The sequence below is a fragment of the Atractosteus spatula genome, chromosome 25 (assembly GCF_055471065.1).
Source record: "Atractosteus spatula isolate fAtrSpa1 chromosome 25, fAtrSpa1.hap1, whole genome shotgun sequence".
NCBI classification, from domain to species: Eukaryota; Metazoa; Chordata; class Actinopteri; order Semionotiformes; family Lepisosteidae; genus Atractosteus; species Atractosteus spatula.
The window spans coordinates 3,359,776-3,373,876 of NC_142730.1; positions in this window are offsets into that span (position 1 = coordinate 3,359,776).

A 14,101-nucleotide genomic window follows, 5' to 3' on the forward strand; every position below is an offset into this window, starting at 1 on the left:
CATCCATACAAGAAAACCAAACTAAATAAAACAGGCAATGTCACGCCCGACAACCCTCCCTAGAGGGCGCTCCACTACTCTCATGATTGTCCGTGTGATTAAGCTCTCCAGGTGTACCCTTTTAGTGTTATTATTTAAAGACCAGCTCCTCCAGTCCTCGGGGCTCATCATTAGGGTAAGATGTCGCAAGGCCCGCCTAGCACCAGGAAACCCTCCATCCGTCTCCTGAGGGCATAGGCCTCATCCCCGACACCTCCCGCTTCCTGAGCCCGGGGTCTGGAGGATCTCGCCCCGTCACCCTTGGACCTCCATGTTTTGTTTGTCCGTGTGCTCCCCCCTCCCGGGGATTTTAACTTTGTCGCGTCCCAGGATGGATTCCTTGTTGATGGACTCTCGGACTGTGCTTTGACCTGCCTTTGGTACCGTTTGGATTTGGATGCCGTTTTGTCTTCCCTGTACACTGTCTCACGGACTGTCACTATTATTTTGTGCACTATTAAACCCCTGTGTGTTCCCTTTTACCACGCCTCCTGTTCTCTCCAGCTCTTACCGCATCGCATAGGGTCTTCTACAAGATCTGACACGGATTTCAGTCCGTGTTCGTGACAGGCAACTTCCAAGCTACTTCAAAGTAACGTAAGCAGATCAGAAGAGGGTGTCCAAGATAAAAGGATGCAACACGATTAATACAAAAGGTGTACAACAAACAAATCCGTTATTTTACTTTCTTACACAAATAATGAATGAGTCCCTGTTCCTCTGACTTTGAGCATGTTGCATCTGCCCAAAAGTATTGCATGACTATTTGTTATCCACTTATAGCTCTCGCAATATATTTTGAGTTCCCTTCTTTTTTCTTTCCTACTGTAGCTCTCCTTGCAAAAAAGGAAGAACTGTGAGCACTGACACAGGTTATTGTACTCTTGTCAATGTCTCTGATATCTTGTGGAATAAAATACCGATTCTACTATTTTGTTATTGCAAAAGCAATATCCCCAGGCAGTACAGTATGTACATCAGAAAGAACACCCAGAAGAAAATCATGGGGAATTCACTGTAACATGATAACGTCTGACAACATACACCACTGTACTGCAGGAGTTACCTTCTAAGACAGTTAAGAGGAGGGTTAAAGTGCCCTCCTACATATTTAGCTGCTGCAGAGATAGCTTAACCCTAGCAGGAAATGAACATCTTAACAAAGCATTAAGCTTTTTAGTGAGGGAGTGTGGGTTTTGGTGTGCAGAATGACAATATACAGTACTTCTGTCATTTGGCTTGGAAAAGCCATGGTACAGTATATGCATGCAACACAGGAGAAAAAACAGACAGTCCCACATAATACACAAATTAGTACATGAATGAGGTAAAAACAAAAAGAAATGGGAAAGAGCAGACAAATGCCAAGTCCTTTAACATTCAACAAATGTAACTATTGAAAAGAGCACGGATTTAATCATGTCTGTAACGGAACACTGGGCTTCCTTGCAACTGTGACAACACATCAGCAAAAAAGAGGTTTAAGTGATGACTACTTTAAGCATCGCTAGATGATGTTCAAAAATCATTTCAAGAAGAAACATCTATTTTTCTAAATAGCTGCATGCAAAACAAAAAAAAGCATTAAATATTAACTTGAACTATGCATCATAAGACGTTTGCAGTGTAAGATGTCATGTTACATGAAATCTAAATAAAACAATACAATAAAATAAGAAAATAGAAATATGATTAAACGAATAAGGTAGTAAAAGCTCCCATGATAAAGTATTTATACAGTTCTGCGAGACAGGTAGTAATTCCCCAATATTATTATGGGAATTATAATTTCTTACAATGAAAATTCCTATATAACCAAAAGGGTTTATAGCCACAAATCCAATGGGTTTTTTTTTATATGCAATGGTGTATGAAGTAGAAACAAGGCAAAATAAGCAAACCTCCAGTTTACTGAGGTTCTGGGGGGGTTAACTGGGATCAGGTTGTTTAATAAACTAGACAGTCCTAGTACAGATCCCTGCAGTACCCCCCTAATTTGTGACAGAGGGATCTCCGTCACTGTTCGCGGACAGTACATCACACACATTATCCCACTAAAATTATACACGTATTCATACATCTATTTGCCTGTTAGCTACATGTAGCTAGCGAGGGTGCACACGTGGGGCTCGGCTAACAGGTTCCCATTTCATACACGCATTTATTTTTAAATCAGTTCCTGTTATTCATAGAGAAATCAGACAAACACACTCAAGGATAATGTTGTTTTTTTTTTATTTGAACCTATCACAAGCACTCTATGGAAACCCATTTCCGCAAGGGAGTAAAAAAAAAACGCGCTATGGGTTTCGCAATTGCGAAATACTATAGCGCGTTTTTTTTTTCTCCCTGGCGGAAACGGGCTTCCATAGGCACTCTGCCTGTTTGTCTGTTTTCCTTTTTCCGAGTTGCCGTTCATCGCTGTGCGTCCTGGGCAGTCCGACTTCCGGGTATGGTGGCCTCAGGGGTCCAAACCTGAGCCCTGTTCTCAGCTTGGTTTGTGGTGTGAACGCTAAGTGGTGCATGCGCACATCTTTTGGTATAGGAAGTATCATTTTTACAAATACAGTTGAAAGGGATACATTTTTTGTTAATGTTTGTTTTTTTTGTACATTCTGTATATTCTAATGTTTCAAGCCGGGCCCTTAGCTCGGCTAGGGGAGAGTTAGCTGAAATTACTTTTTTTGTATTTTTTTGTTTCATTTTGTCGTGTTTTGCACTAAATATAATTATTTTGTTAGTTTGTTGGGAGCACTATCCAAATGAGCTATCATTCTATTTTAAAAGAACTCACTTGGGCACCCCTCCCTGTGACATAATTACATTGCCCTTATTCAAAGGGCTTCTGAGAATTTAAATACACCATATCAAAAGCTTTGTGTGAGTGTTTCTGTTTCTGTTTGTTCAAAGAATCTAATCTGCAGTATAGTGAGCTTTCTGTCATATGTTCCATGAATGAGTGCTGCAATTCAGTGATGAGGTGGGTCCTAGTATACTGTATGTAAAGTGTTTTGGGATCCTCTGTGATGAAAAGGAATTAAGAATTCACTGTTTGCCAATGTTTGCACATGATCAGCCATCTTTATCATGGACAAGCGCCACACTTGCTTTGGGTCATGATGTTGATGACAAAGCTACAGTGTTTAATTATTCCAACAGTCTTCTTACAGTATTTATTTAAACACCCTCCTACATTCTATGTAATATTTTAGCAAAACATGACATCCTCAATGACCCAAATTATTCAGACATTACAAATGAGCACTTATTATATTCAACACAACATCCTGTATGGCTCATTCTTAATTAGCACTTATTAGGCCGTCTGTGGAAAATTTCTGAGGACAAATGTGCTTGTAGCTTTAGAAGAGCAGTCAGCATCTGACTTAGAAACATTTTTCCTACAATCCTTGATGGAAGCAGGTGAAGTTCAAATGCCAGCTTATCGCTTGCAAATAAGCTGTATTTCTTTTGTTATACGCACATCAATTGACTAAAACAAGAGCTATAAAAGGAGAATCCATATTTTTAATAAGGGCTCAACTCTTGAGTAAATGGACAGGACAAGCATGTTAAAATTTACGAACCTGCACAGTATACTCTGCTGCAGCCATTAACATTTTTATAAGGATGGGGAAGCAGTACATACAGTAACAGTAGAGGTCTACCTAATTTAGTTAGCTGTTGAGTAAATGACAGGTCGTCGATGAATGGTCTTTTGTCTAAATGATATTCTGCGGAACAGTACTGCAGAGGAAAGCTCATTTTCTTCACGTCTTCCACTAAAAAAATCGCAGCTCCAGTTAGATGTATCTGCTCCCCATCTTATATATATAACAGACACTTCTATGAAATGTATTTACACATCCTGGAGAAAATGACAGGTAATTTGGGCAGATTTTCTCTAACCCAGAGGCAAATGGCATGGGGATATGGATGAATGGGAGGTGGGGGTTAACGTGCTAAGACTACCTGACTGAATTTGCAGAAAGCAGACTAGCTCATTTGAGATTAAAATCAGCAAAGGGATGAGCACACAAGCACATTTGCAGTGACAGATTTGACAATTTTATTTATTGCATGGTGGAGACAAGGATTAGGAATCTGTTTTGGCCCACAGATAAGAGAAAAATAAACCAGGTGTTTACTTTTTTTGATCTAGTAAGGAGAACAATACCTTTATCTGTGGAAAAGGAAAGGATAATGAGACTGCAAACTCCCTCATATACTGACAGTTTTTTTTCACCAAGACAACCTGATTTTAGGTGCACACAAACATAATATAATCATTCTCTTCTAATCTTATTCTGCCAACATTGTAATGCAATAGCCTAGTTTAAACCAAACCTTTAACAAACAAAAATACCTACTACAATTTATAATTGCCTTCAAAAAGACAGATCATATTATGTCACCTAGTCACAGAGCTTTTGAACAGTTATGATGTTGGAGCTACAGTTAAGAAAGGCTAAAAGGTCGGAGTTTTATTTTTCACTATTGTAAGTACATGACTAGCAGCCTATACTGTATATTAGTGATGAATGATTGTTATATAGGATACTTTGGACACAGTCTGGGCCGCAATATTCTTAAGTTCTAAATACAGTACTTCTGATTTTCTTTTTGCAAGGGAATCTTTACAAAGTGCACAATGCATGTATTAAACTTGCTTTTATATTACAATCTCCCAATCCAGTACATTTTAATAATGGATTGTTAGTAAAAGTTACAGTACATGCAGATAAATAACTGATTCCTTAAGAACTCACTTCAGAGCAGTTACATGCCAAATGCATTTTCCCTTTATTTAAACACTCTATCATGCACATGGACTGTAAAATATTCTGTGGAGAGGCATGTGATTTGAAGTTTTATTGAACTCAGGCCCGCCTAACATGAAAGAAATGGTTATTTGTGGAAATAGTAAGAACTAAGGAACTCTTGAAAGGGGCTGACTTCACAAAAGCTTGTAATGCAGACAGTTTTGTGTTTGGTCTGTAAAATATAAAATTGGTAATAATTAAAACTGAATTTTATTATTGGTCTTCCTCTAATAGTTCAATTGTAAATGTAGTCAGCATAGATCTAGATTTCAGAACTGCATTTGCTTGATTCAATGTACAGTACATACTGTACAGTAGATTTGTTTCTACAAGATGATCAATTCACTCTTAGGAAATACTGGTAACCTGGGAAAAAACAACATAAGCACAACATACAGAAGATACATCCCCATTATATGTTTAATAATGGGGCTGGTTATTTACCACACTGCGCCTTAGGACGAGAAGATACTCCATATACTTTGTAAAAAAAAATAGACTTTTTCCATAAGATAAGATAAGATAAGACCCCATAAGATCTCATATCTTGGTCATTGGAGCTGAATCTCCAATTTTCCTGCCAGCTGGAAGAATTTCTGTTATGAAAATTGTCCTGCCTTTATCTCTTTAAGAACAAAGCAGGATAGACACCATCAGTTCCTGGAGACTTAATACTGCGAAGAGCCTGCAGAACTTTGATTACTTCAGTTTCCCGTAAATCAATTACGTGCTGGTGCACAGGGATATTATGTCAGATTTTAGTCATAAGTAGTCTAGACTAGTTCCTTGTATTGCAGATCTCATTCCTTTTTATTGCATGCTTAAAACCTTGGGACTGCCAAATATGTTTTTAGACTGCCCCTCCAGTTTGGAATTAACAGTTTCTTAATCTTCTTGGCTAATTGCTACACTTCACAGCCCCAAACCAGGGATATTGCCGACACGTTCCTCCGAAACACAAACCTGCTAGAGGCAGTTATTGTAATACATACTGCGAGACTTACAATAGATGCATTTACAGTGTTATCTTTCACTCCCCGACAAAGTGATTCAGCACATTTGACTGAGAATTGATTCAGTGCCTGCTTTCGGTGGCTCCCTGCTGTTCTAGTGGTCATGATTTGGTAGTGTCACAGCCGTGACCCAGCTTTCATTTCTGCTCAGGGTGCTCTTTACAGACAGCAATGAGGTTTCGAATTCTGTATGAGACAGCGGTGTTGCAACCTTGAGCAAGTTAGTTCAATTTTAAATAGTTCCAATAAAATGCTATACTGCACAAAATGGTACTCTGCAAACTAACACTGTAAATGCAATTTGTTATGCAATTACTATGCACATTATGCGCAAATGCAATTATTATTATATTACAATTGATAATTGAATATGCAATTACATATAACATAGAAGGCTGCCTCTCACATGGATATATTCTCCGCTATGCTCAAAGACTCAAACAAGACGTAGTGCAGACTGTAAGCTCAGTGTAAACAGGAGACAACAGTTATTCGTTTCTGGATTTATTATTTAAAAAAAAAACATTTAAAGCTGTTCACTTGTATGACTCTGGAATGAGACAACGTGACACTCTTCCATTAAACCTGATGTCACTATGCTGCAATGTATAGCAGTACTTAATCCACCAGATAATCCTGTGAGCATTTTCACTGCCACAGAACCATAATCGGTACCTTCTCCCAGTGAGCAACTAATCTACACAGTCATTTCATTTCAGGATCAAATACTACTGATGCATTTAATCAGGATCAGAAATAGAACTGGAAATTTGCCTACTGCCAACAGGAGAGTTAATGCCGACTGGATGTAATACCATTCTGACAGACAAATACCAGTAGATCATAAGCACCTAACAAACCACATGAGTCTCTGACCAACCCTTTGACATGTGTCTAATTGTGGGGCAATTTCTTGGAAAAAATAACAGGCACAATCCGCTCATTGCATGGCATGATACATTATTAATTATATAAGTCATTCTGCAGTACTAGATCAGAGCAGAGTACCAGAATTCAGTCTGAATGGATCTCTTTCTGTAAAAAGGCTGTTATGTAGTTTGATGTTTTGTTTGACAAACAGCCATTCAGAAATCCTAATTTCTTTCTTAACATAATATGCAATTGAATTTGAAATGTGCCATCACTACTGCACTTTGGTCTTTGTCATACTGTATATCTTATTAAGCTGCCTCTTTTCTAATTACATTCTTGCTTAGTGATCTGTTAATCTGCTCTAATATTTTTTTTCTTTTACTTTACCTGTTTGTAAATTTTTGTATTTTCAACCTACAGTAGTTTCTTTAAAATTTGAAAAGTGCTACAACAATGAGTTGTTTACCATTGTATTGAAATGTTGGGAAAGCAGAAGAAAATGTAAAAGCCTTTCTAAAAAATAAAATGAAATAGTTTTTTTTGTGCATACAGTACACCACAGTAGCATTGACCTTTTTCCTTACCTGTACCATTCAAATTTACTACTCAGGCCAGAGAAAGTATAGTGTTAGACATGAATAATGTACAAAAGGATTAAAAAAATGAATCGAGAGTTATTTTGTCCCCTTTTTTTTGTAATCCAGTATCACAAACATCAGTGAATGTGGTTCACCACCATGGTCCACATATTGTATGGGATGGACAAGATACAAGTGTTTCCTCTATAATGTGCCAATGCCTTTCATCGTTATATGAGCCCCAGAGCACCTACAGTACAGTGAGCATTGAATGGGAGAAGGCTCATAACACTGCAAGCTCACAAACACCTGGCAAGTCACAGGGGTCCCCCAAGGTTGGTGGTGATTCACCATATGTGTTCTGCCACTTAAAACATTCTAAACATATTCAGTTAGCAATATACCCCGGACGTGAAATGACCACGCCTAGTCTACTCAATCTAACAGGGTATTGACTGCAATCACGTGGCTGGGTAGCTTGTCCATAACTCCACAACATCCTATGTCTCCTTTCACATAGTTTCCTCTTGTGTCCAGTGGTTGGTGCTTCACTGTTCATTCTGAAGAAGACCACTGTGTTTTGGTGACCATAATTGTATACAATATTCCCATTGAGGCACACCTGCAATGCGTTATACAAATTTAGTAAACATCCCTTCATTCTGAATTCTGCACTTCTGAGTACATACAGTAGCTTAACGTTTTTCTTTTGGCTGTTTTATTGCTTCATTAGTTTCTTGCTTCATTAGTTTTTTGAATATGTTAAATGTGCTGTTCATACCAGTCTCATTTGTTCTTACACCTGGGTTGTTGTTAGCACTAGCTAGGAGCTTGTCAACTCTATGCATCATATCAGGGAAAACTCATTGTCTTATGGTCATTGTTGCCAAAAAGCTTAAATTTTATCTTTTAAAGTAACAGCAGCTACTTCCTTTAAAATGCTAAGAAAATGGACACTGATGATACATCACCTCGAAATACCAAAGGTCACCAACCCTGGCCTAGATAGCAATTAGTTCACCGAAATTGCACCATTACTAATACCACAGGATATATATTGCCCTTTTGCAGCTCTGTAACCACAAGATTGCTCTGTCGAGCTTCATTTCCAGTGGTAAACATACTGTACTTAATATCGGCGGCGAAGGATGCAATTTTTGTGAGCTGAGCTACTGGCCTTCATTCGGTTTCATCATTCTGATAAAAAAAACTTCAGAACACAAAGCCTTTTCTTCCGCAATACGAAACACGCCATTTTGTCTAATATGAGATTTACAATAGGTATATTGGATAAATCTGTAATTTAATTCAGAACAAATCACTACTTTCAGGCTGAAATGCAATTGCTTTTATTATAGCCCTCCACCTTTGCCATTCTGTTTCAAATATCTGACATCTTATCTGCCCCTATTAAACTGCAACTTTCTGACTCATTCCTGATGATGAGAGAGATGCTGCAGCACCTTGCATTGGACTGGCAGTTTTGGTTATTCCAGGGACATGTGTTACACTGACAGGCTAAGCAAGCTGATTTTGTTTAGCCTCAGCAGACAGCTAATCAGTGACTAGATTGAAGCACTCAAAATATTGAAAGGAATACATGAAGGAAATACAGGCAGTAATTTGAAACTTAGCTCATCCTGTACAACGGGGGGGCAGCTAGAAACTCAATAAAAGAAGAAAATTTGTTATCAGACATGAAAAATGCATGAAAGCTCTTCATTGCTTTAATCAATACTCCGGAATGCTTTAAAAATAGTTTGAAGCTGTGACAGAATTACTTGTGGTATATCCTCAGTCTGCACTATGACACAGCATGGGAATGTGTTGTATCAGAATCCTAAAAGCAGATAGGGTCTAGTACATGAAAACTGATTTGCTTAGTCTACCCCGCACAGTGAGTACGTACTGTAGATATCACACATCTCTCTCTGTTTTGTTGCCAAATGGTCTGCATCTTCCCACTGATTCCTTTTCAGTCCTAGTCATAAATGTTGGTCACAACCCCAGGAAGCCTGCTCTTCTTATTTTTATATCACTGCTTGATCACTCATCTTGCTCTGACTGGGTAGGTGATGGTGGTCAGTACATCATTCCCCACAAACTTGTTCTATGGAATATAGCTGAAGGAAGGACCTACAGCCTCTGTCCGCATATCCTCCTTTATAGCCAACCATTCCATTTCCATTTGGAAAGAGAAAATACAGGAGTGGGTGTGATGAAGTGAGATCATTTTCAAATTCTCCCTGATTCACCTACTGTAAATCACCCAATCTGTTACCTTTTGTTTTGGGAAGACAAACATTGACCAATTTCTTTGATGCTAGGAATAACAGTATCAGTCCCCTTTGCTCCTGTGGCTCAAAAAGCAATCAGCCTTCAAGGCAGTTGGGTAGCAGCACCCCTTTTCTAGTGTGAAACAACAGTATCTGGCTTCTGCATCTTCAGGACAGGTCCAAACCCACCTTTCAGTCTCTATCCCCTTCAGTCCTGCACAGTCCTGATAACTGATAACCTCCTCATCTTGCTCCTCTTACGTAGAGCTCTTGTTTAAGCCTTCTTCTCTTCCACCTCCCATCCCTTGGGACCTCTAGAGACTCTTTTCCTGGAAGATCTGCTTCAGAGTTTGGCCAGGGCAGGAGTGACCTCTCTTTATTATGCTGCCCCTCCATTAGCAACCTTCTGCTATCTCTTCTGGACCATCTTAAACCTTGAGTGCTTTATACCACATGGATTTCCAAAAAAGAAAATACATAGCCACAACTAAAGCAACTTTTAGATGTGATATGGCATGATATAATTAAATAATTATTGTTTTAATAGCTAAATTACCCCGTTAAACAAAACCAACACCAGCAAAGCTCTTTCATGATTTCATTTTCTGGGAATCACCTGAGAGTTGAGGTCAGTCGATACTAATATAGGAACTTGCTGATGATATTGGCAGATTTTATTACTATTATTGTTTTAATATCAGGCCATGTTATGGTGTACTCAGCAATAGATTGCAAAAAGACAGAAAACACAATTATTACTTTCTGTCTATACTGTAAGTTTTGAGGTAAGAAACACAGAGTTCCTGGTATTGCTTTGCCAAATATAGGAGCATGTAACAATTAGTAGTACCAGACAGGTGTCAAACAATTTGCAAATAAAAAAAACAACTGTAGATACAAACAATAAGAAAAATGTCTTCTGACCCTACAAGCCATCAAACATTGCTTTGTCAGTTCTAGCCTTGCGAATAAAATTGTTAATTAGGTTTATACAATTTGATTGTGTTACTCCCACAGGTGGGGTGTTGCTAAACAAAACAAGTAGCAGGCTTCTATCAAGACTTGAAAACATACCTCACATGTAATTCTGGCACATAAATATGTACCACTCGAAAATTGTGATCTGTCTCTGGGAGCAATTTAATATGAATAGTTTACTGAAAACAAAGAAACTGTTTATATTTAGCAGCAACACCCATTAAACAATTAATGCAATTTCTGAATTATTTATTTTCTTGACAGATTAGGATGATCCTGAATCAATCATGTCCTAAAGACATGCGTGACAATGTACCCAAACTTCCATCCTCCCACACATCGTCTAACCTCCTTATCCAATCCAGGGTCACCAGAGAGCCAGAGCCTAACCTAGGGTTAGGAAGCGCTAATTGTCAGAACTCTCTTTGAGTGTTGCTGATTATGTGGTCACTAATCAGAATGTGTTCATTGATTGCTTCCTTGTATATAAGGTGGATTAACCCTGTATTCAGGGCTCAGCATTGTCAGAGTTTTAACTTTTCCGGTGTCAGCTTGTACAGTCAGACCTGCTCCAGCACTTAAACTTTTGGTTTCCTGGTTGAGGATCTTCGGCATAGATTCCTTGGTTTTCCTGGTTCCAGACTTCTTTGTGAATCCTACTCTGTGTTCCTGGTTTTCCGGGTCCTGGTTTACCCCGTGGGAATGTCCTTGTATCCAGTTCCTGGTGACGGATGCCTTCATATGGAACAGTGCTGGTCTTGGGATTTTGGGACTCCGTATTTGGATTATATTGTGATCGCAGAAGTCTTGTTTTGAGGGCACTCAGTGTTTTGTCTTACGCCTGTAATTGAACTTATAAACCCTGATATCCTGTTTGTCTGATACCCTTGACCTTAGACTGTCTTATAGACAATGTTATTAGTGTTATTCCATGGGTTTTTTATTAAAACTTTGTATTTTAGTTTGTGTTCAGACTACAGATTTGGTTCTGGCCCATTAAGGGCTTCCACTGTGCTGCATAGGGTCTGTTTAAATTCTTTAGCGGTTTCTAAAAAATTAGGAAACTGTAACACCTAGTAAGAAACAGACGAAAGGCAGGGTACACCCTGAGTACATCCTGGTCGGGACACTGGTCCACACTTAGACACCAACACACTCACACCAGGGCCAGTTTTCCCAGAAGCCAATCAATCTTCCAATATGTCTTTGGCCTGTGGGAATAAATTGGGTATTCGGAGGACCAAGCTACATGCAGAGAGGATCCCAGGAGTTAAACCCAGGGCCCAAGTACTGTGAGGCAGCAATGCTAACCATTGTGCCACCATTCTGCCCAAATCCAAGAAATGCAGTAGACTGTTACACACACCATGACAGAACAGAGATGCTACAGAAAAATTAATCTCAGCATTAATCCTGTAGCTCTTAAAACGGAATGCCTTCTGGAACACAAGATCTGCTCAGAATTTAGTTAATTTAAACAGAATTCCAGTTGATACATGTAAAGAGATGAATATGTCCTATATATGGTCAGTGTCAGGTTCATTGTGGTGAAGTTTTTACTTGCACATAATAAACTAGTGTAAAAACTGAAATGTCTCAATATTCTGCTCTCTGTAGTGTCAGTCACAATTGCATATAGCATGCATTAAACATCAGTCTCTTTGAAATATTACTACCCAGTGGTTGATTTGCAATGTCCCTCTTCATTCATGCGCAGCCCTAAGGCTCTTATTAATGTTTTGACTATAATGACAGAACAGAAATGTAGAATTTTCAGACTGCAATAAGTGAATTACCAGTATGTAAAATGGCTTTGATCTTTATAGCAATTATAAGGGTGTTAAATATTACCTGAGAGACTGCAAGCAAATTTTCTTTGAGCGCTTTTTGTTTTGAAAATATTTGTTGCTCCATTTTTAATTCTATTATGCAGTACTATATTTATAAACTGATTTTGTTTTTCATATAATGCTGCATTGGGAATATAAAATGTGTAGCTTGTATTTTTTTACATAAAGCAACTTGCAAAATTGTTCACCACCTGCAAAGCTTATACATTTTATTACCATCTAAGCTCAAATAGGACTTTATATTTAGAACTACTCCAATCTTAATAACGCTATGATATACTGAAAATATGTAAACAGATTTGAGCTATTTTTGAAAATTAGAAGATTATCCTTCCATTCTAAATTTGGTCAGGTAGAAAAGAATAGATTAAAAACTCAACAAAATTATTGTAAGGTTCCTGTGTGTAATCAATTTGGTTTAACATGACTTTAGAGTAAAGAAATATATCTCTGTAAGTTTCCTCAGATAGGTATTGGATTTCAAGCTACGACTCACATAGTAATAAGACAAAAACAACAAAGAAGACCAGTGAGATTTCAAAGCATATTAGAGATAAAATGGTAGAGAAGCACAGATCAGGAGAACGCTAATAACCCTTTGAAGTCTTGAAATCCATCATTAAGAAATGGAATGTGCATTATACCACACACACACACAGAAAAGCAGATCAGGCACACTTTTCCAAACTGAAAAGATGGGAAAGTGGGTGTCACGGAAGCTGGAGGCTAGCTGTGGAGAGACCGGCAGAACAGGAAGACCCTATGCGTAGCGGCAGGAACAGAGCAAACACGGAGGTTCTCTCTGGGGTCGAGGTATCGGGTGGAGTTGGGGAAAGGAGACGAGAGCTCTCAGACAGCGGACGTGGGGCGACCTGGTGAGGCTAGTCTCACGACATCTGATCTCAATGCAGAGCGAGGAGGATAGGGAGACCCGGAAATATATAGCCCCAGACTGGAAGAACAAGTAAAGCACAGGGAAACTAGGAAGAGGACAGAGAAGGAGAGCCCTCGAGATGTAGAGGGAGCATGATAATGGGAAACTGGTTATGGATACCAGTTTGAAGCCATCTGTGATTTTGAAAGATGTCCAAGATGGAAGCCGCTGTTCATACATTGACAATACTCCACAAAAACCTGGCCTGCATGGGTGCCTGTAAAAGATTCATCTTAAAGTCATGAGATATCATGCGGAAAAAGGTTTTATGTTTACACCAGACAAAAATGCACTACTCTGTTAATCATGGTAGCGTCAGCATCATATTGTACAGATGCTTCTGATCAATATGGGCTGAGAAGCATCTGGAACTGCGTGATGACTGAGCAAAAGAACAGACAAATCCTTGGGTAGAACATTTACCTTTTGACAAGACAAAGATCCAAAGTCCCAATGCAATGCTTTTACAAGAAGAATGTTAATGTCCTTGAGTGCCCCAGTCAAGGTCCTAACTTGACTGCAACAGAAAATGTATGAAGTATGAAGATTGCAGCCCTCAAGAAACTTGTCAGAACTGATGGAAATTTGCCAGGAAGAATGGACAAAAATTACATCATCCTAGTATGCAAAACTGTAGAGACTTATATGAAAGAAAGAGCTGTAATTGCAGCCGAAGGTGTTTCCATCAAGTACTGACTTAGGGAGCTGATTTCATATGCATCAGTAAATTTCACTTT